The sequence below is a fragment of the Schistocerca nitens genome, chromosome 11 (genome assembly GCF_023898315.1).
Source record: "Schistocerca nitens isolate TAMUIC-IGC-003100 chromosome 11, iqSchNite1.1, whole genome shotgun sequence".
Classification (NCBI taxonomy): Eukaryota; Metazoa; Arthropoda; class Insecta; order Orthoptera; family Acrididae; genus Schistocerca; species Schistocerca nitens.
This window is the reverse complement of record NC_064624.1, coordinates 185,310,865-185,317,425: the sequence shown is the minus strand read 5'-3', so window position 1 is coordinate 185,317,425 and position 6,561 is coordinate 185,310,865. Positions and strand designations below refer to the sequence as shown.

The following is a 6,561-nucleotide window of genomic DNA, read 5'->3' as shown; positions in this document are numbered from 1 at the left end:
TCACCATCATCTAACGTTCCCTCCTGGCGTGCTGGCGCTTGAATTTACGCGCGAACACCTCTCGGGTCCACAGACTTGTGTAAAGCTTTGCATTGTGCGAGGTGCCGGGGCAAGCAGTGTATTTATCACTAAATTCTTCTAGCATCTACATATGTAAATGATGCTCTAAGCCCCCCCCCCCCCCTATTCTAACTCCGACTTTTGCTGTTGCACAAGGATAAAAAAACACGCGAACTGACTCTAATCAACCCTGCCAGTGGAGTAGAAGAGAGTTTGGCACCTGCAATAATTTAATTTTATAAATAAGTTAAATAAAGGAAGGTTTCATTAACATAGTGAGAAATGATGGGTTGCTCTACCGATTAACAGAATGAAAGTTCTGTCCAAAATAACAATATGATTTATTAAGACTAAACACAAAATAATAAAAGAAACACATGAAATATTTATAATACATCAAATTGGCTCAAATTGGAGACTCATACAAACACTGTTAAGGTGGAGTTGTCCCTAAACTAGATCGTGAGGTTGAAGACGAAGTGGTATGTGGAGCCAATTCCTTGCCACTCAAATCTCAAGAGAGACACACAGCGGCCGGCTGAAGTGGCCGCGTGGTTCTGGCGCTGCAGTCTGGAACCGCGAGACCGCTACGGTCGCAGGTTCGAATCCTGCTTCGGGCATGGATGTGTGTGATGTCCTTAGGTTAGTTAGGTTTAACTAGTTCTAAGTTCTAGGGGACTAATGACCTCAGCAGTTGAGTCCCATAGTGCTCAGAGCCATTTGAACCATTTTGAAGAGACACACAGCTAACCCAACAGTAATTGCTGCTACTCAAGACAGAACAAAGAAAAAGACGAACGCTAACCCAACAGTAATTGCTGCTACTCAAGACAGAACAAAGAAAAAGACGAACAGGCGCGCTCTGCTGAGCTCTGATTATCACCTAGGAAAATCCCTATCTGCCGGTGCTGCGGACATACATTACCAAACTGTCTTCTTAACGGCCCGAACACGATCTGGCGTACAGGAGGCGATGGCTGGTTGCTTCGACGTCCTCGACCGAAAGGCGAGAGCCGATTATTTAGAGCACCCGTACAGGCCCAACACACAACATTCCCGCCCCCACGACAGTGGCCGTGGTTAAACGTTCCAATCAGCAACTCGAAAACCGGCGGAAAATTCCACTTCATTGCCGGAGCACTACCATTCCACCAATGGAGATTCTTGGCGCCAATTTCTGTGCTGATTTTGCTACGTCACGGAGCTATGCCCTGAGCAAGCCAATCACAGTTACTATTTTGCAGAAAGCGCGGGAATTTTCCCGCCACAACTGCCTGGGTACACAAGTCATTCCCACGCCTCGCTGGTAGCCCGCCAGAAAGTGTTTTTGCTAAGATTCTGCGAAGTAACGGAACCTCTAGCCCAGCCGCTACTTCAAACCCCTCCGGGCGTGTCTTTTGACAATGTCGCCGTCTGCAAAGCATTCACTCGACTCCCTCACACTCGTCGGCTTAACCCTCTCGAGATCTGCAGAGCCCGCCTGTCACTGGACCACCTGGGTGACGAGAGACGCTGCGTGGGAAGTCCGCGTGTGAAGGAATAGCAACTTTCCACCGCATGCAATTAGAGAGGAGAATCGTAAGATACGAGGCCTGTTCAGAAAGTGAGCTCCGATTGATTGCCAAATTGAAACCACAGTGAACATCAGAAATGTTTTACTTGTAACAATTAGCTACACCTTTCAGCTACTTCTCTACGTAGTCGCCGTTCTGACTTAGACTTTTGTCATAGCGTTGTACCAACATTTCAATAGCCTCATCATAGAAGGCAGCCGCCAGTGCTTTCCGCCAATTCTCCACGCTGGCCTACACCTCGTTGTCTGTGTCAAAATGTTGTCTTCAAAGACAGCGGTTCATGTGACGAGAGATGAAACTCAGCGGGAGACAATTGCGGACTGTATTGTGGGTAATCTCACATTTCCATTTGAAAACGATGCAGGAGCATCTTCATTGCCCCTGCAGAATGCGGCTGAGAATTGTCTTGAATAAGAAACAGCACGACAGTTATGTAATGTTAGCTGCATAGCTTCAGGCGAAATTTCTCACCAGGCCCTCGTACTTGGCGGCAGACACTATTTTCTAGACATCTTTACGCACTCACTGCGAGCTCAGAAATGAGAAGAGCGACGTGATGCTAACTGGGGTTATACTAGAGACACTACCCAACACATCTGTGCAAAGCTTTATCGGATTTTCATAGTCGTTTCCATTTCGCGACCGATCGGAGCTTACTTTCTGAACGCCCCTCGTAGAAATATGAGAGGGGGCTCATGCCACCTCTCAATTGTCATGGAGAAGGAAAGAAGCGTTTGGTTTCTTGTGGCAAAAAACACGCTGCAATCGTTTCCCCCGTTTGCAAAGGGTTGTACAATACACTTCAGAGGTGGTCATTGCACCATGAGGGAGGCCATCAAACAGAATAACCCCTTTAGAGTCCCAGAACACCGTCAGCTCTTTGAATTCTTTCTTTGGAGAACTGCTGTAGCGCCACTCCACCAATTTCCGTTTTGTTTCCGGTTCTAAGTGATGGAAGCGACGTTTCATCGCGTGTGACGACATTCGACAAAAAAATTTCCACGATTAACCTCGTAACTCGCAAGGCATTCCGTACAGATGATCTGTTAAACGGCGAGCAGCCCCAATTGGCACACACCTTTGAGGACCCCATGTAGTGGTCGAGTTCATCAGCACTACCAACAGCAGCGAGGTGTTTGATTGTGAGACTGTCCGCACGTTCCAACATTGCAGGAGTCACAGCCGTGTGCCGGCAGCCACATGCAGAACATCGGACAAGTTTGCGCGACCTTGTTGCGATCATGACTGACGCGTCGCTCAACGACTCACCGTGCTTTTGTTCACTGCCAGGACTACAAGCGCCTATGAATATCTGCGAAACTCAATGACAGCTATGTGCTTGAAGTGCACCTCCGTTACAGACGCCATTTTGAATGCTATATACAACTCCGCGACCTATCGGAAGTTCATGAAACTATAGGGGCTGAAACGGCAATATTACACGATGACTCACACCAAATTCCGCATATTTTCAACCGAAATTGGCGGAGAAAACAATGTGTTGCCCTACTTGTCGAATGTCCCTCGTATATGTCTTTATTTATGACATCGTTTCCGATAGTGGCATCGTGAGATCAAGACTTAGAACATTTCAAACCGTGCTTAGTTTCGGTAACAATAAAACCTAGGTCTGAGCGGGCCAGGGGCTTAGAACCAGGTGTTATTCATACCGAAACTATCAAGGAGACGGCACGACCGTGGGGTCGGGAATTTGTCCGAAATTGTGTGGTGAAAGAGGACCCCTAACACCTCACGTGGTTAAAATATTAGGACGCACTACTCGGAAAATCCCGAGAAAAATCGATCCAAAGTTTCTTAGGTGCCTTATAAGTATAAAATGTTAGTCCATTGCCGAGCCGCCGTCTCGCCTACATGGTTAGCTCTCGGACTCTTACACCAGAGGTCTCGGGTTTGATTCCTCCTTCGGCACTTTGTTTTCTTCTGTTGCTTGCAAAATTGCAGCGCATTGTTACAGGAGAATCGTGAAATTAATTCCCGGGAAGAGTGTATAAAAATTCATTCCGTAGTTCACCATCAATTATCATCACCAATATCCCGAGACATGATTCAATATGCCTGGTTGGCCTCAAAATTAACTCAAAACATTTTCGTAAATGTTAATGGGGCATATTTTTGTACACATTTATTGCAAACGCCCTGTGATTGTAAAAAATCCGCTTTTATATGCTGCGCAAGATGTCGCAAAAATTATTGCTTTGTTTGTTTTTACGATAGTTACCACTGCGGTTCTTGTTTAAAATTATTATATGTATAAAAATAATTGAATGTTTCCCAATCGACTTTGTTATTCTGATTAAAAACCCAATGTTTCTCCTCATATACTTTACAATGAAAAATGGAAAACCCACCGTCATGGATTGTGTTGTTGGACAAAAAGAAAATACTTTTTATTCAATAATGTAACTAATTTGTTAAAGATAATGTAGGTTTGGGAATCTTTCTGAATAATTGGTGGAATAACCAAAGGAAATGAAACAGAAGAGAAAAAAAAGTGCTGGAGGAGGAATCGAACCCGAGACCTCTGGCGTAAAAGTCTGCGCCTTAAAGATCCAGGCCAGACGGCGACTCGGCAATGGGCTAACATTTTATACTCATAAGGCGCCAAAGAAATTTTCTTTGGATCGATTTTTTCCGGGATTTTGCGGGTAGTGCGTCCTAGTATTTTAACCACGTGAGGTGTTAGGGGTCCTCCTTCACCACACAAAATTTCGGACAAATCCCCGACCCCACGGTCATGCCGTCTCCTTGTAAGTGTTGTTTGAAATGTTCTAAGTCTTGATCTGACCGTGGCAATAGCCGAAACGACATCATAAATAAATATAGGAAGGGATCTGGACGGATGTATTCACAAGGCAACACTACGTCTGCATAGCGGAGAAGTTATTTACGTTTCTCTCCTCACTCAATCGGTGCCGTAAATTTTCACTGGCCGAAGGGATTGGGGAGGGGGGTGGGGGGGGGGGGGAGGGAAGGGGACCACTCCACTCTGAGGAAAAGCTAGGGTCGGGCGCAGTAAAAATTCATTCCGGCCAGCTGCGCACGCGATGGCTTCTATAACAGGCGCAGAAGAGCGGTTACGGCTGTGTGTGGGAATACAGCCGTCAAGGGAAAAGAGAGAGGCAGTAGCAGCGACAGGAAAAACAGTACTCCACGGTGCGAACAACGGTAGAGGCATGCGCCTCTGTACAAGACATGAAACGGCGTCAGCGTTAATTCATACTGCGTGGCTCTAAAGTCGTCGAAACCCAACGAGACATCACTGAAAGTCTTCGCTAGTAACTACCCGGAACAGGTAACCCATACTTACCCATACTTAGTATAAAAATGGATGTACGTACAGAGCATGGTGGCGCAGTGGTTCGCAAACTGAACTGGCATTCGGGGAGACGGCGGTTCAAACCTGCGTCGAGCCACTCAGAATTAGGTTTTCCATGATCTCACTGAATCGGTCCAGGCAAATGCCGGGATGGTTCCTTTGCAAGGCCATGGTTGATTTCCTTACCGTGAAACAATCGCTTTAAACACAGTAATTGAGTCCGCCTTGATGCAAAACACCTTGTTATTCGTTTATTTCTTTATTCTCCCAAACTAGTTTCGCCGACAAATATCACAGCCATCAGTGGGGTTTTTTTAAATCTTAAACACGCAGAGACTAGTATGGTTATACAAACACAGTAGCACATTATTACAGTTTTAATATTCGTTTTTTGAAATATAGTTTTCTATGGACACTTTTATACTACCTTATTTATTGTATTAACTATATATATGACGGTAATATCTGTTCCCGAAAGAACAGTTACCGTGGATGACCATGCAGCTTTGCTAGAAATGAAATGATAATTAAATGGACACCCTAGCTGCAAGCACGCGTTGATACACTTCATTGGGGACATGTTGAAAATGTGTGCCCCGACCGGGACTCGAACCCGGGCTCTCCTGCTTACATGGCAGACGCTCTATCCATCTGAGCCACCGCGGGCACAGAGGATAGTGCGTCTGCAGGGACTTATCCCTTGCACGCTCCCCGTGAGATCCACATTCCCAACATGTCCACACCACTACATACGTAGTGCGCCTAATAGATGTTTGCCCATCATACTCATTACTCGTGGCAGATTAATCTACCAAGTCCCGTACGAGTTCGGGCATAGCGTGTGCGTTCGCACAAGAAGGTCGAAGGCCGGGAACCCATATCTTTTAAACTATATATATGACGGTAATATCTGTTCTGCCATGTAAGCAGGAGATCCCGGGTTCGAGTCCTGGTCGGGGCACACATTTTCAACATGTCCCCAATGAAGTGTATCAACGCGTGCTTGCAGCTAGGGTGTCTATTTAATTATCATTTCATTTCTAGCAAAGCTGCATGGTCATCCACGGTAACTGTTCTTTCGGGAACAGATATTACCGTCATATATATAGTTAAAAAAATATGGGTTCCCGGCCTTCGACCTTCTTGTGCGAACGCACACGCTATGCCCGAACTCGTACGGGACTTGGTAGATTAATCTGCCACGAGTAATGAGTATGATGGGCAAACATCTATTAGGCGCACTACGAATGTAGTGTTGTGGACATGTAGGGAATGTGGATCTCACGGGGAGCGTGCAAGGGATAAGTCCCTGCAGACGCACTATCCTCTGTGCCCTCGGTGGCTCAGATGGATAGAGCGTCTGCCATGTAAGCAGGAGATCCCGGGTTCGAGTCCCGGTCGGAGCACACATTTTCAACATGTCCCCAATGAAGTGTATCAACGCCTGTTTGCAGCTAGGGTGTCTATTTAATTATTTTATTTATTGTACGTTACAGCATGTTTTAAGCAATTATTGGCGATGTTTGCGACATATTTTCTGTGCGCTATTTCTGTTGCCGCTTTTTTTACTTAGCGAACATCATGTCATCT

General features: G+C 45.9%; 1 non-coding gene across 1 annotated transcript; it reads right to left on the bottom strand.

Annotated features, from left to right (window-relative positions):
* Positions 1-5,563: 5,563 nt before the first annotated feature.
* On the bottom strand, positions 5,564-5,638 carry Trnat-ugu (transfer RNA threonine (anticodon UGU)). Its single transcript has one exon. It is a non-coding gene; the product is annotated as a tRNA-Thr (tRNA).
* Between the last annotated feature and the right edge of the window lie 923 nt (positions 5,639-6,561).